We start from the raw sequence: 25390 nt of genomic DNA on the forward strand, positions 1-25390 counted from the left end.
ACAAATTAGTTTTATTTACTACCTCTTTTATTGAAACTAACATAGTGGATCTTATTTTTTTATTTGAAAGGGTATTCAAGATGACTCAACATTGGGTTTCATATATATGAAAGGCCAAGATGAGGATTGAGATGTGAAAAGGTGGAGAAGATAAGATGCAAATAAAGAAGGATATATGATTTAGAAAAGTGTATCCAGGGAGCTACAAAGAATATTTTGCTTAGAGAGGATCCAGAGGATAAGTTAGAATAGTGATCTAAATCTACAATTTAGTTACTTTGTTGATTAGGCCAATCATTGTTACTCTCTAGCAATTGTAGTAGTGAAGAAATATCTTAAAAGAGTTGACTTAATAGAAAAATTGAATCAAATATTGGGTCAAAAGCTTTAAAGGATGATGAGGGGGAAGATAAAGTTCTTTCTCCTCCTCCTAATACTAAATCCAATGAGGAGAACATAGACATTGACATCGAAAAGAACAATGAGGGTACTATCCTTGTTATGAAAGAACAAAGCTTGAGTAAGGATAAGAAAGAGGAGTTTAAGGAGAAGTAGGATGCTAACACTAACATCTAGGTTAATAACACTACCATTGATGCTGTGATTAGAACTAAAGAAGGTACTAGGGATGAGACCCACCATGCAAAACTCTCGTTTCTTCATACTACCAGACATAAAGAGGAGACTTCTCTACAAGAGGATTCATGGCTATACAATGAAATCATACTATTCAAGAAAATGATTGGAGTCATTAAGAAAGAGTTGGACCATGAACGTGTTATTAGAGCCCACCTAGAGAAACTTATTGGTCACATCCCTGACAAATTAAAGGATTGTGAACTAGAACATTGCCTACATATTAAGGAAAGTAGAAAGAGAATAGAGCAGACCACTTCCATTTTGTGCACCACGATGGCCAGTTTGGGCAAGAAGAAAAAAAGAGATCATTCTCCAAACACTATTATGGTGAGGAGTCTAGGAGGGCCTAGCAAGAGAAAAAGGAAAAGTATATTATTTCTATCATGATTGATATTATCCAAGCTATTGCTAAAGCTAGTAAGAAGGTGGAGAAGAGCATCAAGGAAATACAATAGGTATTGGTTTTGGTCGCTGGTGTGTTGGTTTCTAGTCCAGGTGGTGTTGTGGGTTCTATTTTTTCATTTTATAGCTTTCTATTTAAAAACATTAGGTTCTAGGTCCTTGTAAAACCTGGGTGTGTTTGGTTTAAACTTGTGGCTTCAAGTCCTTGTAAAACCTAGTTTTTTTTGGTTTTTTGTTTAACTCTAGGTTTTAGGTCCTTTTAAAACATGGTTGGTTCTTAATGCTGATCTTTTTCTTTTGTTAAAGGGTTTTAGGTCCCTTCAAAACTTATTTTTACCTTAATCTAAAAACAATAATTTTGTAAATCCTCTAACTAGGTGGAATTTCTAGATTGAAGTGTCTTAAGACCTCTAACAAGACCAATCCCAATAGGGTGATTCAAATCCTTTTATATGGTCACACCTAATAGTGTGTTTTATAACCTTTAATAGGGTTGGCTCCTAATAGGGCTCACTTCAAAAGAGTGAAAAGTTGTAACTTGTTGCATTGGTGGTTTTCCCAAATTGGGTTTCCACATTCAATCTTGGTGCCTCATGTGTTTATGTTATTTGATTATTACTTTATCTTTCTCTAACTAAGTTACTAAAGGTTAATACACATCATTATCTTAAGATTTCTTTGTTAATCAAGTTATAATGAATATCTAGTTTTGACTGACCTGTGAGATAAAAGGAAGTTTGTATTGACATATAATGGATTTGGAATTGTTTTTGTGGTAACTAATTCACCCCTCCCCTCTCACTTACTCCTCTTATATTTCCCACAGTTGGTATTAGAGCTCTTGGTACTTATAGGAAAGGTTTCAAGAGCCCAAGATAAAGATCAAGATATCCTACAAAAGATATTCCTAAGTTGAACATGGATAACTTTAAAGCATGGTAGGAAATCATGAATCTACATTTGAGAACCATTAAAGATACATGCCTACACTTCTTGGTGAGCCAGTGTGTGGAACTTGCTAATCGTTTGACTATGGATAAGATGGTAGATAAAAATAACCACAACACAATGATGATTAATATTATTTCCTCTCTTAACTATTCTAAATTTGATGAAGTCAAAGACTGCCCTACTACCTTTGATATGTGGAACATACTAGAAAAGATATATGGAGGAGATTACAATGTGAAAAGAGCCAAAGTAGAAAGTCTTAGAGGACAATTTGATTAGATGAGAATGAGAGAAGATGAAAACATTCCAAAATACAATGAAGGAATCAAAAGATTTGTATTTGCACTTGGTACACCTCAATAGAATGGTATAGCAGAAAGAAGAAATAGATCCATCATCGATTGTACAAGAACACTAATGATAGAGAAAAATGTTGCAACTAAATACTAGAAGGAAGCAATCAGCACATCATTTCATACTTTGAAAAAAGTTCAACTAAAGAAAGATATAGATCAAACACCTTATGAATTATGGTGTGGCTATAAACCTAATGCTTGTTATTTGAAAGTATTTGGAAGAAAATTTTTAATGCTAAAAGAGTTAAGGAAAGGAAAGTTTGCTATGAAAAGTGATGAAGGCATTTTCCTAAGATACTCCAATAAGAGGAAAGAGCAAATCATATAAATGTTTGAATCTTGCTACTCACAAGGTTATAGAAAGTGTACATGTAAAATTTAATGAGTTTGCAGAAAAAAATGAAGAACAAAGCAGAAAGGAACTTGAAGATTCCATAAACTTTTTTTACTTTGATCCTAATACTTTACCCAACATTCAACGCATTACCCCACTTGAGTCACCCAAGTTTTGAGTGTCAACCTGGTTACATCTAGTGTCAACTAAGTTGTAGCTAGTTCAACTTGAGATGATGATAGTTCAAACTAAGTCCCAAATAGAGGAACTTGAGTCATAATTAGAGGGAATTGAGTCTCAGATAGTGGGAACATAGAATATTTTATAATTTTATAGAACCTTTGAGCATGGTGAACTAGGTGAAACAAGTCTTGAATCTAGAATAAAGGAACCAGTACTTGCTAGATATGTTAGAAGGTATCATCCACCCAAACAAATAATTGGAGATCAGATAGAATGCATAATGAAAAGGAACAAACTAAAAGGTACATGTTTTCTTACTAAATTTGAACCGAGAAGTATTAAAGATGCTTTGAATAATGAAAGTTGGATAGAGGCAATGAATGAAGAGATTGAGCAAATTAAAAGGAACAATACTTGGACTCTTGTTCCAAGACTTGAGAAAAAAATGTAATTTATTCAAAGTGGGCATTTAAAAACACATTGAATGAAAATGGTGAAGTATACAAAAATAAGGAAAGGCTAGTGTGTAAAGGATATTCTCAAGAAGAAGGCATAGACTATGGAGAAATATTTTCTCCTATTACTAGACTTGAATGAATCGGAACACTGCTTGCATAGTTTGTAAGGTATTTTTTAGTGACTAATATTCATCAATTGGCTAATTTTAGAAATTTTTGGCTAGTAATCTAGCTAATAATTTAAGATTTAATGCAACCTAAGTTGCCATATTTTTATAAATTTTAGCTCTAAAATATTTAAAATCACTCAATAATTTATTTTATTAAAGAATTTATGTTCAAAGATTCACCATAATAGTTGATATATGATTAGATTTGATTCACTTAAATATTATATATTATTAGAGAAATTAAAATTAATTGACTAATAATTATCATAATTATTAGTTACTTTATGCATATATCAGCAATATTTAGTTTTCACTATCAATTTAAAATATAATGTAATGATCCTCATAATATTCCATGAGTTGAAAAAATATTCAATTTTCGTTTGTAATATTCTATGGTGATTAATGAAATTTCTATTATTATTGAGTTTGACCAATACTTTCTTTACAAAAATTATGATTCCAAAACAATTGCTAATATAAATAATATTTAAAATAAAAAATTTGAAAGATTTATGAATACAAATGTTTTTTTTCAAAATAATGAAAGATTTGCCATTATTTTATATCTTTTTCTGGAGGGGGTTTCTTAAATATTACCCTTGTATTTTGCATTTAAAGGATTCAAGGTATATCAAATGGATGTAAAATCAGCTTTCTTAAATAAAATTTTGGAAGAGGAAATCTACATTGACCATCCTAAAGGTTTTATTGATCCAAACAAAAGAGACATGGTGTGTAAGTTACAAAAAGCTTTATATGGTCTGAAACAAGCTCCTAGATCATGGTATGAGAGACTTCATGGATATTTAGTAAAGATTGACTTTAAAAGAACCAATGATAACAATAGTCTATATATTAAAAAGGGACCATAGAACAAGATTTTGTTAGCAGAAATATTTGTGGATGATATCCTATTTATAGGTCATGATGACTTATGCAAGTCATTCTCTGAAGAAATGAGGAAATGATTTGAAATGTCAATGTTTGGAGAAATAAATTTCTTTGTTGGTTTACATGTTCATCAAATGAAGGATGACATTTATATTACTCAGTCAAAATATTTCAAGGAGATATTGAAGACCTTTGAAATGGAAGATTCCAAACTAGTTAGAACACCTATGTCTACTAGACATAAGCTATCCAAAAATGATAATTCAAAAGAGGTAAATAAAACTTCCTATAAATATATGATTGGGATACTTCATTATATTGTTCATACAAGACTTGATATTATATTAGTAATTGGTATAGTTGCAAGATTCTCTACAAATTCCAAAGAAAATCATATGATGGCAATCAAAATAATTATGATATATCTAAAAGGTACTCAAGACTACGGTCAATGGTACAAGAAAGGAGGAAACTTCAAGTTGAAATCCCTTACTAAAGCTAATTGGGCTAGAAGCATTGATAATGGGAAGAACACCAGTGGAGGAGTATTTTTTCTTGGAAAGAAGTTAGTATCTTGGACAAGCAAAAAATAGAATTGCATCACTTAGTCTACAACAAAAGTAGAATATGTTGCTGTAATAATTAATTGCTTCAACATAATGTGGATCAAGCAACTATTATCAAGAATGAAGGAAGAAATCAAGGATCCAGTGGTTATCTATTGTGATAACACAAGTGAAATCAATATATCCAAAAATCTAATGATGCACACCAAGCAAAAACACATAGCAATCAACTATCATTTTCTAAGAGAATTAGTTCAAGATAAATAGGTCATATTAGAATATGTTAACACAAAGGATCAAGTTGATGACATATTTACCAAACCATTATCTAAGGATACATTTTTGTATCTAAGAGGAAAGCTAGGGATTATTCCCCTATATAATGCTCACTAGAGTACATATTATTGATGCATCGGCCAAACTACTTTGACAATCTATCAAGTTGATGGAAAGATGTTAGAGCTCATTGCATATGAATTATTACATCAAGTACATTGTACAATTAATTTTAAAGTATTTGTAATTTGATGTCAAAGAGGGAGAGAATCTTGTCATATGTTCATTAAGGGAGAGATTGATGTAATTAGAGAAGAATTAGAGGTAGTAATCTGCAAGAGGGAGAACCTAATCTAATGGAGTTTGAAGATAAGACAACAGAGGGAGAATCTCAGAGATAATTCTAATGGATGGATGGAGAATTAGAATGAAACTAAGGATATTATAAAATCTTATAAATATTTTTTTATTTCTATAAGATTTCTTTCCTTAATGACATGTTGTGTTTCCATCAATGCCAAAGAGGGAGATTGCTGATAACAATTATTCATTTGTATATTGTCATTGATGTTACACAAAAGTTATACTCTAACTGAGAACTACTAGTTGGAGCCAAGTTTAGAAGACTCTAGTATTAGTTGAGCATAAGTTCACAAGATGAAAATTTCAATGTTTCTTGTGTAAACTGAGTCAATTCCATTACCAAAGGAGTTCAATGTAAACCAAGTCAGATCAGTTACCAAGGAACTCAGTGGTAATTGAGTGACCCAGTTTTTAGTTTAAGTTCACCTACAATAGATTAGTTTTATTTATTATTTGATTTATGCAAGTCAACTCACTTGATGTAATTTGTCTATTTGAAAGGGTATTCAAGATGACTTGACATCGAGTTTCATATATATGAAAGGTCAACATGTGGATTGAGACATGAAAAAGTGGAGAATAAGATAAGATGAAAATAAAGAAGGATATCTAATTTAGAGAAAAGTATCCAAGGAGCTACAAATAATATTTTGATTAGGGAGGATCTAGAGGATAAGTCAAAATAGTGATTTGAATTTGCAATTTAGTTCCTTCATCAATCAAGTCAATCATTGTTACTCTCTAACAATTGTAGCAGTGAGGAAATCTCTTAACATGAGTTGAATTAACAATGATTTTTTAAATCCTCTAACCAATTGGAATTTCTAGATTGAACTGTCTTAAGACCTCTAACAAGGCCACTCCTAATAGGGTGATTCAAATCCTTTAATAGGGTCACACCTAATAGTGTGTTTTGTAACTTGTAATAGGTTTGGCTCCTAACAGGGCTCACTTTATAAGAGTGAAAAGTTATAAATAGTTTCATTAGTGGTTTTCATTTTCACAAATTGGGTTTCCACATTAAATCTTGGTGTCTCATGTGTTCATGTTATTTTCTTATTGCTTTATCTTTCTGCAACTAAGTTACTAAAGTTTAACACACATAGTTATCTTAAGATCTCTTTTATAATCGAGTTAAATTGAATATCTAGTTCTAACCAAGCTGTGAGTTAAAAGGAAGTTTGTATTAACATCTAAAGGATTTGGAATTCTCTTTGTGGTAACTAATTCACCTCTCCCCTCTTAGTTACTCAACTCATATTTCAAACAATGATAACACCCTTGGAGAAATGCTCACCATCATCATAGGCTTTTATTATGATTCTATGTGATGAGTCCACATCTTCTTTGGAGTAACCAAGACCCTTGACAACTTTTCAGGTACATATGTTTAATCCTACTCCACCATCTATCAAGACACATCTAGAGTTAGCATTATGGATAAAGACCTCAAGATGGAGGGGATCATTATGATTAAGTCTATCCCTAGGGACATCCTAAAGGGAAAAGGTGATATGTTGTGATGTGGACAAGTTCCTAACCATGACCTAGAACTGGGCAACATCAATTTTATTAGGTACTATTAAATATTTTAGGGTTTGGTCAAGGATCTCTTGATGTTGGGAGGATACATACAACAAATGAAGCATGAATATTTGTGTGGGGGTCTTGCTAAGCTGGTCAACAAGGTTGTAATCAAAAGAAGTGGGAGCAATACACCTAGAAATGGTTGTAGGTCTAGCACGGGCTCTAAGTAAGATGATCTTGGTGTGATGTGTGATGATAACACACCAAGGGTGTTCATTCTTCAAGGAAAATGTAGACATGTGTGAGTGAAACTCATTAAAGCAATTGGTGTAGTCATGTCCAGTGTGATTGTAATTGACATTAGCATGCAAATTTGAATTTGAATGGAAGGCTTTCCCTTTATCATGGTTTCCAAAAAGATCCTTAAAAATGGTAGGATCAAATTTTGAGGATAATAATGAAGAGTCTATAGTAATCACTCCTTCATTGATTAGGTCTTGGATTTCATGTTTAAGATGGAAACATGAAGTGGTCTTGTGTCTCTTGGTACGATGATAGCCATAGAACTTGTTGTCATCCCACGAAGAGGGTTTGGTTGCTGGTTCCTCCTTAACTAGGGGTAATTGTAAGAAGTTATTATTGAGAATTGTTGAAGTGTAGTCTCAAGTGGTATCCCCAAGGGTGTAATTTTTTTGTCTTTATTTCTAGGACATCATCAAGGTCATTGTTGTGTTGAGGAAGCAATTGTTTGTTACTTAGGTGGCACATGTTTATAACTTTGTGAATTCATGGGATTCACACTTTTAAGGGTCATCTAAGGTTGTGCCATGTTGATTGTTCAAGTATCAACAATACCATCATTCATGGCATTCTTATTCTTGGAGAAGAACTTTTCCTTTTCATTAAACAAGTTTGTATCAGTATTATATTTATTTTTCTTTAGGATGGCTTTATGAATAAGGAAAACTTCAATGCTAGCTCCCTTTTTCATTAACTTGGAAATAGTGCTAGGACTCTTGATCTTATGTTTATACATCATATCAGGGACTAGGTTCTCAATGTATAGATTGACTTGTTGTTCTTTTAGAATATGCAATTAGCATTGACTAACAAGGCTTCATCAATGTAACAAGAATGTTATGAATGGTTCTCCTTTCTTTCTCTTTGTTGAGCATAGATCGAATAACATCACCTAATTTTTTATGTTAAAAATGAAATGGGATATGAAATTTTTTGCTAGTTTTGACCAAGATTTTATATTACCAAGTAATTTAGAGTACCATTCAAGAGCTAGCCGACTGATAGAATGAGGGAATAGTCTCAAAAGATATGTTGGTTCATCTCGCAAAATTCTCTTATATGCTCAAGTGGGTTGCCTTTTCCTCAATATTTCACAAACTTTGGTGCCTTGAAATGTCTTAGAAATAAAGGCATATACAAACTCTTATCAAAGGAATTAGAATGTAAATCCCTTTCTGGGTATAGAACTTGTTTCTTTTGGACTCCTAATGCCTCAATTGTTTATCCAGTTGTTTGAACTGGTGTAGAAAATCTTAGTTAGGGTGTTGAGCACTTGTTCTTTCTTTGAGTCTTTTTTGTCTTTGAGTAGATCTCTTACTATGGTGATAGAAACATCTACTCAATTCTAACATATCTATATCTAAAGACTTAGGAGATGTATCACTAGGAGATTGAGGTATGTTGGCACCTCAGAGACAAAAAGGTCATTTTTGTAGTTATTGTGCCATTGATTGTGATTGTTGTGCCATTCATTTTGATTTTTGTACCATTGGCTGTGATTGTTGTTGTGCCATTGGTTGTGGTTGTTTTTGAGGTATCTCTATTTGTTTAATGTATGGCCATTTATGAGACTATTTTTGTAGAGGTATTTATTGAGCTTGTTGTGGCTTATGATGTTGTTTCAAAAATTGTTGTTAATAGGCAGGTTGTTTTTCCAATCATTGTTTATATTCTAACTATTGCTTAAATTGTTCTTTCTTCTTTGCAAATATTTCTTTTTATTGTTGGAATTTTTGTTGATACATTGCATGTATGTGAAGTGGATTTAGATTAGGTTGTGTGTTGGGAACATTGACTCCTTTCACCACTTGATGTTTTTGCTACTTTGGATGTTGGTATATATTGCATGTATGTTAAGTGGATTTTGATTAGGTTGTGCATTAGGAATGATGGGCCCTTGCATCACTTGTTGTTGTTGTTTTTGTTGTTTTTTTGGTTGTTGATAGTGTCCCTTAGATGTGAGCATTGATGTAGGATCCTTGATTTGATACATTTTAGGTTTTGATGCTTCTCCTTGTGACATCATGTTTATTTTGCAATGAGACACATTCTTTTGTGGCATTGGTGAGATTTCAATAAGACTCTTCCTTTGTGGTTTGATAGGTGCATTTGCAATAATGGTTGATGTTCACATGGTGTACTCATAAGGAGCTCCATAGTATTTGATGTTGTAGTAGTTGGTAGTGTTAGGAGCAAGGGTATACTTTGTTAATTTTCTTCCAAACTAGGTATGTTAGGCATCCCTATGGTGTAAGTACCCTTGGTCATTTCTTGTTGTTGCATCTTTTGATTAAGATCAATCCTTAATGTCCTTTTGGGATACTTCAAAAGAGTCTTGTTTCCATTATAATGGAGGTTCATAAAATAGGAGATTAATATTGATGTGTTCAAAGGTACCTTGGAGAATCTCAATGGTTGATTCTTGGTGAGGTCTTTTAGCTGTTCCTTTGTATTTGAAAATTTCAAATGTCATTTCCCCTTATCCAAGCCTAGGTTAATCATAGGTTTTATGTTTTTGAATGTGGGTTTGGCTTGATATTTAGATTAGGTCCTTCAAATTTAGAGTTAAATTTACACTATTTCTTGGGCTTCCAATAGTTTGAAGTTCTTTTGAAAGGTTTTTTTCTTGGCATGTGTTGGTGTTTTTTGGACTACCAAGCTACTCTAAACCCAATACCATGATGCTATAGATGAAAACAAGCCTAAGGATTGGCTATATCCTATATTCAACAAGATTAATCTCAACTCTAAACTAGCTTCAATAGAGTATGAAGGACTCTCTACTCTTTAGGCTCTACATGGCCAAGGCATGTGCAAATCAAGGATTTGAATATGATTGGTTACTTTGATATATTCTTCTAACACTTTCTTATTAATACTTCTTCTTTCAAATTTATCCCCTATAGCAGATAATGGCCAATATTCTTCGTAAAGCTTGCAATAACTCCTTGATTACAAGTCATTTATAACTAGAAAGAAAGCTACTACGAATAAGTGTTGACCAACAATTTTAGTTCTTCATTGCATAACTGGAAAATTGAATTTTGATTGGTATACAGATTGTCCAACCATATGAACATATCATATTACAACTAAATTAATTGATATGTGCCTTATCCATTGTTATATAGAATCAATATCAGTTATCCTAGACCTATTTAATTGACTTGAAATTAAATTTGTCAACTATTAACTCTGAATTTCATTCTTATAACATCCCTCTCATATACCTCAAACCCTATCAATTATTAAAAGAACTTACTCAACTCTTTGAATTAAAAATAATCAATAAGAGACATAAAATTCATCCAAACTACATTAAAATGAAGGAACTTTGTTCATTTCAATTCCAAGATCACAAATATATAATATTGGAGACAAGAACTTAGAGACACAAATATGTAGAACCTTGTTTTGTATTAATTGATTTGAAAAAAATACAGTACTAATATAAAAATCCAAATATAACTCAGAATTTGATAATATTAATCACTAAACATTCATTATATTCTCAGATTTACAAAGCTGAATATATTCATAAAATTCATAAAAACTAGACCAACTATGAATAACATGAAACACCAAAAATTCTACAGACTTTGGACCTCTACTCCACATCTTGGAAATCCTTATATAGAGGATTACAACAAGATTTAGATGGGAGGAGGACATAGGTCAAAACCCTAATGGAAGAAAAGGTGGCAAGACATGTCTGAAATTTTATGATCAAAATGTTCTTTAGTGTTTGATCCAAAAATAGGAAGGTAAGTGCAAAATCAGCAGGTGACATTAATTGGAAGAGTCTTTATTTTAATCTCTTTTTTCTTCTACTATCTCTAACTTCATCAAAAGCTTCAAAATTTAACATATGCATCTATGAGAGATTTACTTTTTAATAGGCTACTCAGTGTATCTGATCTTATCCTAATCTCTCACTACCTTTAATCACATAAGTCTTTAGTGACCACTTGCTAGTAGACCTTTAATTTCTCCAACTACCTCCTAGACATAGATTTCTATTTTGGTAGGCTATTCAGTTGTCTAAACCTCTTTTAGGTCTTTGTTAGCTTTATCCCACCTCACATATATTATTGCTTTTGATTCTAGTGAAAGTTAATTTAAGTCTATTTCAACCTTAAATAAAGAATCAATTAAATTATTGAATGGAATATCACTACCATCTTCAAAAACTGATGCTATGGCTTCTTGAGTTAGCATTGTGTTGGCCTTGTTTTTCACATTGAAAAATTTGTTGTATTTCATAGTGGAAACCCTGTTGATTCATTAAATCTAGGCTTCATGTGTGTTTAAAACTTGTTTGTCCTAGATAAAAACCTTAAGTTTTTATGAAACCCTTACTTATTTGTGCCTTAGATTTCAAAAATAGGGCATCATTGGTTTATTTTAAAAATATGCAGGAAGCTTTTCATCCTAGAAAATCTTTTTCCAATTTTTTCGTGTTTATTTTAAAAAAATACTTTCCCAATTTATAAAGATTGACTATTGAATCTTAAATTTTGTGTTGTGACATGAAATATTACTATTAAGACATTAATTTTTATCAAAGTTGTTTCATGTGAGTCTAATTTTGTAATAAAGATTCCAATTTTTCATTATTGAACACTAAAGTTGTAGAATTCTCACAGAGTGAAGATATTCAGACCTAAAGGAAAAATTTCCTAGGGGTTTCAAGTTGCTATTAACGAATTTCAAAGAGATAAAATAGGAAAATCAGGTAAGTGTCTAGATTTTTGGATAATTGAGAAAATAGATTCACACTAAGATAATTGCTCAAAATTCCTCCATGAAGGTATTTCTTAGGGAAAGTAGATTACCTAAAAAGGGTTGTGCATGATGATTTTTTTGAGAAAATGCCACAATCCATAAACAAACTTTCTAGGGGAAAATAATTTATACTAAAGAACCCTAGGTTATTGATCAGTGAGGGTTTTTATGACAAAGAAAATTGGTTGAGAGATGTTGAAGTATCTGTCGGGGGTTTAGAGCTTTTTCATAAATAGTTTGTAGAAAGAAGACTTGAAAATCCTTTGAATAATGTATGGGAATTTGACATTGGCAAGTTAATTATCCAAAGAGTTTTCTTTGATGATGACTTAATTACGGTAATGTCAAAGAAATATGATCCAATAATCAAGATAGTGAAGAATCATGCTGGTGATAATTTTATAGGATTTCACTAGAATTGATCATAGAGGTTTTCAAATTAAACCTTAACCATATAGTTTATGAGAAGATAGATACGAAAGATCTCTAGTCTAGGTATGATACACAGAGGGTATATTTAAGGAGAGGACCACTACATGAATATTTTTTTAAGATAGGACAATTACCATTGGTTACACCAAATACTCTAGAGCTATTATTGAGAAAATATTTAAACCCTAGAGCACAAGGGTTGTATTTCTCTCTCTGTAAGATATTGAGCATGGATAAACAAAGATCACATGCTAGGTTCTATTGTTTTCATCATTGCTTAAACCCTTTAGTATGGTATGAGTTCAATTTTTAATTTTGCTACTCTCTTGGCATAAGAGATTCATTCTAGACTAATGCTTATTGCAAAGGCTAAAGTTGATAAGCCTTTCTATTAGTACTCCATGCTAATGTACATATGTTTGTATAAGGGAGTTACCTTTTTCTTTGAAGAAATGAAATTGGATTTGGAAAGAGATGGAGAGAAGATCCTTGTCCAATTATGGAGTGCACATATGACATGGGAGGTGTACGATGCAAGCTTTGCCCAATTTTGATAGGTACTTTGTCTCCAGGCTCAAAATGTTACTGGTTGGAGATAGCCCTAGGATACCTCAGTCACTATTAGAACTGATCAGACCAAAATATCATGCAAAAGGATTGAAGGTTAGTCACAATTTGGGAGATATCATCCCATATGCAGTATCCATTGTATTTAGAGTTTATGATTTTCTTGGAAAACCACATGTGTTACCTTATGAAGGGCCTTTAAAGGTGGGAATTGCAGAGCTTTTTTGGCAGATATAATCAGTGGAAGAAAGAGAATTGTTGGGAAAGTCTAAAGTTACTTTCTTTCCCCAAATTGCCATGGTGCATAATTTTATTTTTTGTTAAAAAGGGATGGAGGCACTTAGAAAAATTTCTAGACAAATATCAAATGGCTTAATCCCATTCTCACTTTATAGATCTAGAGGGATTTTATGAATTATTTAAAGAAAGAAAAAAAGAAAAATCCCAAAAGAACTTTGTATATTTACCTAAAGGTATAGTTAGGAATAAGTTTTCATTGTAGGAACAATAGGTTAGGAAATAAAAATGGAAAGTGTATAGTAAGGTTTTGGATTTTATAAATGCTTTTGAGCTAGATTATGATCCCCTTGCTGATAGAAAATACCAGGGTGAAAAGATAGATGTTCTTATGGATAATTTTGTTGGTTATGCAAACTTTGAATGAGAAGAAGAAAATTTTGACCCAAACATATCCAGACAAGGCCATTGAGGTAGAAAAAAGATTGACAAGACAATCTTAAAACTAAGGCAATATACATTATAGAGAAAAGATGGGTATATAGCGGCAAAGAGTGTATAGCCTGTACCTCTTTATAAGAGACAACATTATGAAATCTCACTTGTTGCACCTTCTACTAAGAAATAGAAATTGGAAAAATATCCTCTTCTAAGGTTGAAGAATACTCCCCTACCCAAACCCCACTCTGAAAAGATGACAAAGTATCCTTGAGAGAGAACCTAAGACAAATGAGAGGGGAGAGGGATACTATAATTACAATAGCATATATAGAAGGAGTGCCTAATGAACCTCTTATGCAAATATTAGCTTGCACTGTGGGAGACTACAGAGGTAAAGAAATAGATCCTATAGTTACATAGGCATCTAAGAAATTCATTGATGATGAGAGTAATCTGAATTCAAGAGCATTTACTCAATTTTTGTTGAGAAAAAGAATAAGAAATTTTGAGGAGAAGTGCAAGAGGCTTAAAATAGAGCAACCTAGTAGGAGGGACTCTAAAATAGTGGAGCAGATTAAGGCTAGTTTTATTCAAGAATTTGCACAAATAACTTTGAAAGGAGGTAGGAAGCTATTGAAAAATTCTAGAGTATTATTTTTAACAAAATGGGATATTACAAATGCCATGATTTTTGATAAAATAAAGAAATCAAAGGACACCTAGTTTAGAATTGAGGAGGAAGTCCTACAGGTCCATATGGGGTTAAAATATAATGATGACCATCAACCGAGTGATGTGGTCAATCCAAAAAAGAGACAAAGCTAGGATGCAAAAAATTTCAAATTCTGAACATACTAGTAGCCTTATTGTTTACAGGGTTGAGGAAGTGGATAGTGAAAAGGTGTCTAAAATGACTAAAGAAATGACAAATTTTGGACTGGTAGTTTCTGCCAAGGACAAGAACACATTTTTGGAGCTAAATGCTATATTTGAAAAGGTAGTAAAGGCCTGTGATGAAAGAGGAAACATAATACATCAATTGGAGGCTCAGATTGCTCAATGGACAAGCAATTGGGAAAAAGAAAAGTAGGAGAATCTAGTTATCCAATGATTGCATATCCTCCTTATCCTCCAATTAAACCTTTCAAATCAACACCTCTTGTAGAAATACTAGATACCCAAAAATGACACTAGTTTTATACAACTATGGATTTTGAGGAAGGAAAGAACAAATTATGGGCCTTGCATGTGGACCTAGATGTGCAATATGAAGGTAAGAAAAGAAATTGTTAGGAACCTGTGTGTTCCTTCTGTTTATTTTGTCAGAGTAGTGTTGTTGGACGCATATGCTTTGTAAGTCGTCCCGTGAGTATATTTTATTATCCCACATGCATAGGTAGTATTACTTTTCTAGATCGTACTCAGTATATAAGAATAGGTTGAGGCCCTTGATGGGCACGGACGAATTTATTGTATTGAGCTTGCTCAAAGGAGGTTACCCCCTCGAAGTGGCCTGCGATCAGTAGATTCATTCTGAGTTCTGCTATCACTTTGTATTCTGTTATTTCGAGCATTCTCACGATATTGCTATAAGGAGGTTCTTCACATCTGGTATCAGAGCACTCTCTTGGGCTCGCTGGGTGGAAATTACATCAAATTTTTTTTTCTGTCGTGGCCTTCAGGTTCCTCTCACTTCCAATATCTCTTGTTATTGCAATAACTCTTTTCAGTTGTTCTGTCTGTGAGTGAATTTTTCTAAGTCGACTGTTCAAACAAAAAAAAAAAAAAAAGAGTAAAAATTTTTCTGTTTTTTAGTCGTAGCTTCCTTGTTTGCTTTCTGTTTCTGCTCATACTTCCGCAGAACGTCTGCAATATCATTTCGCATACTTCCTTCCTTGGCGACCCAACCCCAAATTTTACATATCAAAGCCCTAAATCCCTCATTTATCTAATTTTAGGGTTTGCCCTATCTTTTTCACCTCTCATCCAATCGCCACCAAACTGAGCCACAAGATTCAATTCCTCATTTTGCTCCCTTATCCCTCTTGGACTGTTCGCCTCATTTAGCCTCCCTACCCTTGAAACCCTCATTTTTCTGTTTCCCTTGTCCCCAGATAGTCTCCCACCACCCGTCGAACACCCATTTCCTATCTGAGTTTTACCCAAATCCAAGTTTGCCGTAACTAAAAAAGTTTTTGTTTCTCATCTTCTACCCATTCCAAAAAAAAAAAAAAACCTTGCTTTATGGTTGTTACGCGTACAGGAGCAAAAATCATGGAAGAAGAAATGGCATCCCTCAAAACCAAACTTCAAGATCTGGATGACAAAATTCTGGGTCTTAACTTTCAGCAGTCAGCCATGAGCCGAAACCATTCAGGAGATACTGGGTCCTCTTCTGGCAATTTCTGTGGACCAAAGCTTGATTTTCCACGCTTCGATGGTTCTAATCCGACTGGATGGATCTATAGGGCAGAGCAGTATTTCAGCTTGCATAATACTTTGGATAACCACAAAGTCCCCCTTGCATCTTTTCATTTGGAACATGAAGCTCTTCAATGGTTCCGTTGGTACATCAAGGCTAATGTAGGCCCAACATGGACAGAATTGTGCACCCTCATTTTGGAGCGCTTTGGCCCTAGTTCCTTTGATGATTTCACAGGAGCACTTACTAAACTGCATCAAACAGGCACTGTAAGAGAATACCAGACAGAGTTTGAAAAATTAGCTAATCACACAGAGGGCTTGTCTGATGAATTCTTCCGTAGTTGTTTTGTCAGTGGTCTAAAGGATGCACTTCGCTCAGAAGTCAAAATATTTCGACCTACTACAATGATGGAAGCCCTTGGGTTGGCTAAGTTAGCGGAAGACAAGATTAGTGCTCTACAACGCTCCAGATCTAATTTTGTTCCATTCAAAAATACAGGTTCTCACAACCCTCCAGTCATACCAGCTCCCAGAACTACTCCGATCAAGCACTTGTCTGAAACAGAGATGCGAGTCAGGCGAGACAAAGGGCTTTGTTATAATTGTGATGAGAAATGGTCTCGGGGCCATAGATGTGTTCAGCAAAAGCTCTATCTCTTGGATGTGGATTCTCCACCGGAACTGGAAGAATATGTAGATGCTCAGGAAACAGTGGATGATGCGGTTGAGCCTCACCAGCCTGAACCTCCTTCACCAGAAGCTCCACCAGAGATATATGTCCATGCTTTGGCAGGAGTCACTACTCCACAAACCATGCGGGTCCAGGGTTTCTTCAAGAAGATCCCTCTTACTATACTCATTGATTCTGGTAGCACTCATAACTTCATTGATCCACGACTAGCCAAATAGGCTGATTGCTTTATCCATCCCTGCTCTAGCTTTGAAGTCATGATTGCCAATGGGGGCACTTTACCTTGTAAAGGGAAATGTCACAATGTGCGTCTCTCTATTGGAGATTATAACATGCGCTCTGACATGTTTGCCTTACCCTTAGGTGGCTGTGATGTGGTTTTGGGTACCCAATGGTTACGCACTCTTGGCCCCATTCTCTGGGATTTTGCTGAACTTTGGATGCAGTTTTCAGCCGAGGGGCACCAACACACTTTGAAAGGCTTACAACCAGGGTCTCTTAGCATCATCAGTTCACATCGTATGGAAAAACTTCTTAAGAAGAATTCACATGGTGTCATCGCTCAGCTCCATTCCATTCAGATGCAGCCATCAGCAGTCTCTAGCACTCCTGCCGATCTCCAACACATTTTGGACAAGTATTCTGGTGTATTTGTTGAACCTGTGGGATTACCTCCTTCTCGTCTAGAGGACCACCGTATTCAGCTCCTTCCTGGCAGTGTTCCGCCCAACATCAGGCCCTACCGCTACCCATTTCATCAGAAGACCGAAATCGAGATACTTGTCTGTGACTTACTGAAGCAAGGTATTATTCGCCCTAGTACCAGTTCCTTTTCTTCTCCAGTTCTGCTTGTTCGCAAAAAAGATGGGTCATGGCAACTCTGCATTGATTTTCGAGCACTTAATCATCTCACTATAAAGGACAAGTTCCCCATTCCAGTTGTTGATGAACTTCTTGATGAACTTCATGGGGCTCATTTTTTCTCCAAGTTAGATCTTCGTTCTGGGTATCATCAAATTCGGGTTAATGAGGAGGATATACCTAAAAATGCCTTCCGCACACATGATGGTCACTATGAATTTTTAGTCATGCCCTTTGGCCTCACGAATGCTCCTTCAACATTTCAGGCAGTGATGAATAACATATTTCGACCATACCTCCGGAAATTCATTCTGGTCTTCTTTGATGATATCCTCATATATAGCAAAACTTGGGCTGAGCATCTCCATCATCTGGAGCTTGTCTTGCAACTTCTCTCTGATCATCAACTCTGTGCAAAACTATCTAAATGTGTGTTTGGCCAGGAGGAAGTGGAGTATCTCAGGCATATTGTTGCACACCATGGAGTGCGGGTGGATCCTACAAAAATAGATGCCATGAAAACTTGGCCGCATCCTAAAACTCTCAAGAGCCTTCGGGGTTTTTTGGGGTTGACTGGCTACTACCGCAAGTTTGTCAAAGATTACGAGAAAATTGCAGCACCATTGACAGCTCTGTTAAAAAAGGATGCCTTCTCCTGGACCCCTGTTGCTGAGACTGCATTTGAACAACTGAAACAGGCTATGTGCAGTACACCTGTTCTCGCGATGCCAGATTTTTCCAAACCCTTCACTATAGAGAGTGATGCTTGCGGCAATGGATTGGGTGCTGTTCTCCTGCAAGATGACCATCCTATTGCGTTCACTAGCAAAGCCCTCTCTGGTAAGAATCTAGCCCTCTCTACTTATGAAAAAGAAATGATGGCTATTTTGCATGCTGTACAGAAGTGGCGGCCATACCTCTTAGGGAGTCATTTTTGCATCAGAATCGATCACCAAAGTCTGAAATACTTCCTGGAACAACGGGTATCCTCTCCTACACAACAGAAATGGGTCAGCAAACTCATGGGGTATGATTATGAGATCACCTACAAGAAGGGTAAGGAGAATATTGTGGCAGATGCTCTTTCTCGCACATTTGATAATCAAGCTTCCCTTTCCGCTATTTCTATGCCCATTCCCAATTGGTTAGCGTCTGTTCAGCAGGGCTATGACAGTGACTCTTCTTTATCTCAAATCATTCACCAGCTAGCCAATAATCCTTCTGCTATACCACATTACTCTTGGGATGGTGCTTCTCTTCGATACAAGGGTCGGCTAGTGCTTCCTCAGAACCCAGCTCTACATCAGGCTATTTTTTATGAACTCCATGCTTCTCCTTCAGTAGGGCACTCAGGCTTCCTCAAAACTTATGAGCGAGCAAGGAGAAACTTCTTTTGGAAAGGGATGAAATAGACGATTCAACAGATGGTGGCTGAATGTGATACTTGCCAACGCCACAAGGGTGAAACGACCCTCCTTCCTGGCTTGCTCGAACCATTGCCCATCCCTACACGGATCTGGAATGATATTTCTATGGATTTCATTGAAGGGCTTCCTAAATCCGGTGGCAAGACAGTGATCTTGGTTGTGGTTGATTGTCTCTCGAAATATAGTCATTTTTGTGCCCTCAGCCACCCCTATACTGCCTCCTCTATTGCACAAATCTTCATGGACCAGATATTTCGTCTTCATGGACTCCCTTCTTCCATTGTCTCTGATCGTGATGCAACTTTTACCAGTCATTTTTGGACTGAACTGTTTCAGAAAACTGGCACCAAACTGAAGATGAGTTCGGGCTATCACCCACAAACTGATGGTCAAACTGAAATTGTCAATAAATGCTTGGAAACTTATCTTCATTGCTTCACTTCCGAACAGCAACATCAGTGGGCCAAGTGGCTCCCTTTAGCTGAATGGTGGTACAATACCTCTTACCACACTGCCTCTAAAATGACTCCATATGAAGCAGTCTATGGTCAGGCACCTCCAGTGCTCCTTCCCTACACTCCCAACGGCTCACCAGTCCAGGCAGTTGACATAGTTCTTCGCAGCAGGGATCAGATTCTTCGTACCTTACAGGATAATCTTCACATGGCCCGTAATCGGATGAAACAGCAAGCAGATCAACACCGTTCTGAGCGCTCATTTCAAGTTGGGGATATGGTTTTTCTTCATCTACAACCATACAAACAATCCTCCCTAAAGCTGAAAGGGCGTCATAAGCTGGCCCCAAAATTTTATGGGCCTTATAAGGTTCTGCAGAAGATTGGTTCAGTTGCTTATAAACTGGAACTTCCTCCTTCTTCCCGCATTCATCCAGTCTTTCATGTTTCTTGTCTAAAGAAAGTTCTGGGTACCACTGTCAGAGCACAAACTACTCTCCCTGAAATGGATACGGAAGGATCCATTATCCTGGAGCCGGTGGCAATCATTGACCAGCGCACTCGCCAGCTTCGCTCTCGCTCCATCTCTGAGGTCTTGATTCAGTGGCATGGCATGCAACCAGAGGATGCTACCTGGGAACCCCTTCTTCAGATTCAACAACAATTTCCACACCTTAAGCTTTGAGGACAAAGCTTTTTTCTAAGGGAGAGGGGATGTTAGGAACCTGTGTGTTCCTTCTGTTTATTTTGTCAGAGTAGTGTTGTTGGACGCATATGCTTTGTAAGTCGTCCCGTGAGTATATTTTATTATCCCACATGCATAGGTAGTATTACTTTTCTAGATCGTACTCAGTATATAAGAATAGGTTGAGGCCCTTGATGGGCACGGACGAATTTATTGTATTGAGCTTGCTCAAAGGAGGTTACCCCCTCGAAGTGGCCTGCGATCAGTAGATTCATTCTGAGTTCTACTATCACTTTGTATTCTGTTATTTCGAGCATTCTCACGATATTGCTATAAGGAGGTTCTTCACAGAAATACAATCATGTATTTGGTGGATAGCATTGGGTGGCCTACAATTTTTGAAAAATTATCAAAATTGATGAATATATGGAATGATTTGAAAAATAATGATGTCATTTTGAAGCCAATTGTAAAAAATGGAACAATAGGGACAATGATATCACTATCTTATGCTTCTTAGTCATTAGTATGTCTTCTGAATAGATAGAGAAAACATTTGACATGACTAGTGATGTTTTTTATTTTCATAACAAGAGAGTTATGTTGGAAAGGAGAATCAAAATTTTTTTCTCAAAATATCTTGATGAAAAATGTGAGCTCTTCCCTCATGCACTCAAGGTTGTGGATAAATTCAAGGACAAAGAAGCATGGGCCAAAGAACTGATGATTTAATATGCATCAGACTAAATAAGGTCATAAATGAAAAGAGCCATATTTGTTTTTCCAAAACAACTAAGGAAGTTGTGAAGGTAAAAATATTCTTTGATTCTTTTAAAAGAGATTTTGAGGAGATTGAAAAGTTAGGAGAATAAATCTTAAAGAAGCAACAAGAAATTTTGAATTTCAACTAGCTAGATGATACACTTTTTAACAAGTGGATGGTAGATCTTGTTAATACTAATCATTCGTTATTTGAGGAAATTGATGAAGACTAGATGGATCAAGATGAATTACAAATCATAAATGCATTAGACAAAGGAAAAGAAGATCAACTAGTAGCAATGATGGAGAAAATTAAACAATTTGATGATTTGGAAATAAAAGAATCAAGTGTAACTATAGACTTGTTATTTCATGATGACATGGATGGAGAACATGAGTTAGAATCAATTTTCAAATATTAGAACATGGTCCACTACAAGTAAATCAAATGGTCACACTATTGGACTAACTGCTAATGTTCCCCTTTAGGATTTGTGACATGGCTTAACCGCCTCCTATGTTTTACAAGTCTAGTGGTTGTATTGAGCAGTAATAGGTCTATCTTGGTCACAGGTTTGAATCTCCTCAAGAAATGCTAAGGGGGGATTGTTGGACTAACTACCAATGTTACCCTTGAATATTTTTCACATGGCTTAATTTCCTCCTATGTTCTATAAGTCTAGTGGTTGTATCAAGCATTAATCAATCAATCTTTTGGTGCAACAACAACTCTAGCTTGTAACACACATAGTTCAAGGAATGAAAATTGCATCTAGGCCAATCTTCAAGTGAAACTCCTCACCAACAAGAAGCTACAATAGAAGTGGTCCCACAAAAGGATGATACATGATGTAGACATTTTGTTGCACAATTTTTTGTCTTATTATGACTGTAACCTTTTGGTTATAATATCATTTTATCTCAAGGATAGCTGTCATTCTTATTTATACCTGAAGCTTGTTGCATCTCATGCTATATAAACTAGATTCCAAAGCTAGAGAAAAGATCTGAACTCTTATGTAACTTTTAGTATTTTGGTAGCTTTGCATTCCATCCAATTTTTTTGATGTTAAATTTGGGATGTATATTTCTCTACAAATATGAGAGTAAATTAACATTGAAGGATCATGTTGTCTTGTCTAGAATTGCTTTGAGTTTTACATCAGTTTTGTGTGATTTTCAATGGAAAATTAATAAAAAGGAGAGTTACACCCACATATGTTTTCTCTAAATCTTATCTCCTTTATTATTAGCTATTTATCTTGAGATTATATGAGAAAGGATTATTTAATTTAATGCAACTAGGATAGGTTGTATATCAGTTTGCTATTGCTTTTAATTTAAAGAATTAAGTAAATTCTTCAATGAGATTATAGGATTTCCAATCAATAAGAAGGATATGCATAAGAATGATATTTAGGGTATATTATTGATAATATTTATTGTAATGCAATTGATTAGGTCAAAATGGCTCAGTAGACTCTAAATCCCAATGGATGAGGCAATAATCATTTATTCAGTTTGCATATGAAGAGATCATAGATTTGCATAAAAAATGTTTCAAAAATCAAATCAATCTTATTTTAATGTATGAAGAATTTAATTGTTGGTTAGCACTTGCTTGTATTTAATTTTTGTGTGTTGTAGTAAGCTGCTCTAACTTAGAATTATCTATAAATCTAAGAAGAATTGTGTCCAAATATTTTCTATAGGGGATAAGTTTTGTAAAATAATATTAGTGAGTGAATAAAGTGTGAAGATAATATCAGGTTGTGAGCCCTTTATCCCTCTGGTGCACCTACCTTAGTTTTTTAGAACCTAAAGAGTAGAAAATCCTTGTGATTTTGTTGAAGTTGGGTGCTAATCTGAAGACTTCTTAGTTGAACATAGGAAATAGCTAACCCATAGACTAAGTTTCTCTCATTATCCTAGTATCAAGTATTTTATTTATTGGTAGTTTTGAAACACCAACAAAATGGTAACTTTGCTGGAGAGTTGTTCAACACATTTTGATATTTGAGTAATGCTATAGTCTCTGGAGTTGTTTGTATATGTCTTTTTAAGTTTCTTCAAAATATTTCTTGTGGTTGTATTTGAACTTTCTATTGACAATCCTTGAGAATTTATAAATTACTCAATACCACAAGAGCATATTGACATATACTATCCTTGCAAAAGTTTCTTAACTATGAAGCAAGAGTTGTAGTCCCAAAAAAGTCTTCCTGATTGGCATCTTTTTGTGTCAAATCTATCTTATATTATCTTGTGATATTTTCTCTGAGTCTAAAGCTATTTTGTGTTATATTTTCCCTAGAATAGGGTGGTGACTTAGTCTAGTTTTTGAAGAAAGTTCTTACTTACAAGTAATTTCCATAAATGGTAGATAAGAGAAAAACCACATGAGCCTATACAAGAGATAATCTAGAAGTACCATTGTATACTAATTTACCTCAAGGTGGTAGGAAGAACCAAAAAAATAATAATACAAATTAAAATCCTACTTGAAAACCAAGAGTTAGTGTGTTAGAAAACTCTCATTACCAGCCTATGGTAGGTAGAGAATCTTCTTCATTAATCTCTAAATTAGAAACCATAAGAGTCCTAGGAGGGATGTTTAGCACCTCAATATGTGAAGATGGAGCATATCATGATAAATGTATCTTTAGTAGGGGATGTTCTATGTAGAGTAGATATGATAAGAGAAATGAATCCTAGGCTAGCATACAAGAATGCTATGTAAAATCTATTCTATCCTAGGTAGGTTCCTTATATGGAAACAAATCTCATAGATCTAGATGATCCAGTAGATCTAGAAGCAACCTCTATAGACCTAGAAGAGGTATACTTAGAGATTGAAGTCCTTAAGAAATGGGTTTTAGAAAGGATGCCAAACACATTCGTTTGGACGAGAGAGAAAAAGCCATGATGAATGCTCTCATTGAGAGAGATAATTTTCTTAGGAGGATGGCTACTCTAAAAGAGGATAACAAAAAAATAGAAGAAAGGACTTTAGTTCTACATGTTGATGTTTTTGGAGATGTAGATAATTTGAAATCCAATATTATAGAAAAAGAAAAACTCCTAAGTCAAAGACAAGAACCCATCATATCTCAAGTTGAACCCTATAAGCCTATTCAGCTAGACTTTTTAGATCTGACTATAAAACCTATTAATAAAGGAAAATAAAAGGTTGTAGGGATTTAGATAAATGAACCTCAATCTTTCCCAAACAAATCTACAAACCCTCCTATGTCTAAGTTAGATTTGGATCTATAAAAGGCCAAAAAGGAAAGGAGGATTTAGCAAAAGAGCTTGAGAAAGTTAAATATGAAGCCTAGGCAGCAAAAACTAGAAGGAAGATCCAGTTTATTAAATATATTTTTTCCTTAGCTTCAGCCTAATTTATCCACTCAAGCCAAAACTTCTATCACCACTTGTGGACCAATAGTCCCTAGCAAAAATAGCTCTCAATCTGCCCCTGCTTCATCATCTACCACCAACACTCAGATTCTTTCTATTCAAATACAATAGTCTCAAAGCATTGTGTAGAACCAAACCAATGCAACAAGCACATCAAATGCTATTGGTTTTTGGGAGAAAAATATATACATGGAGAAGTATAGAAAAATGTGATTCTTTGGTATCCCTATTCTCCCACATTTAATATCATTTCACCTTAGAGACAAGGTTGTGAAGTTTTTGAGAAACAATGTTGTTACTAGTAAGGAACATTTAAGAAATGTTATAGACATGCTTAATGATTTTGAGGTAGAGCATGAAGATGTGGTTATGAAGTTATCTATACACTCATTGACTAAAGATGCAAGGGAATAGTTTAGGAGATTACCAGATGATAACATTAGTTCATGGAATGACTTGGAGAAGTTATTTAAAGAACATTATGGAGATAACACTAATGCTAGTTTTATGTTGAATGATTTCAAAAAAATCAATAAGAGCCCTAATAAGCCCACTTTTGATTTTAATGTAAGATTTAAAAAGGGAATGTATAAACTCTTTCAAGTGATGAGACTTAATGAAGATGTGTGTCTTACTACATACTTAAATTCCTTTGATAGTAAAATGGCTTATAATTTAAGAGACAGAGATCCCAAAACCCTAAGGAATGCTTATAAGATGGTAGGAAATATTGAAAATAATAGGAAGGCATCTAATAAGCTAGGAAGAAGAGATGACGCAAAAT

Source organism: Cupressus sempervirens, chromosome 8, assembly GCF_028749045.1.
Source record: "Cupressus sempervirens isolate cs-2001-9-10 chromosome 8, ASM2874904v1, whole genome shotgun sequence".
NCBI lineage: Eukaryota > Viridiplantae > Streptophyta > Pinopsida > Cupressales > Cupressaceae > Cupressus > Cupressus sempervirens.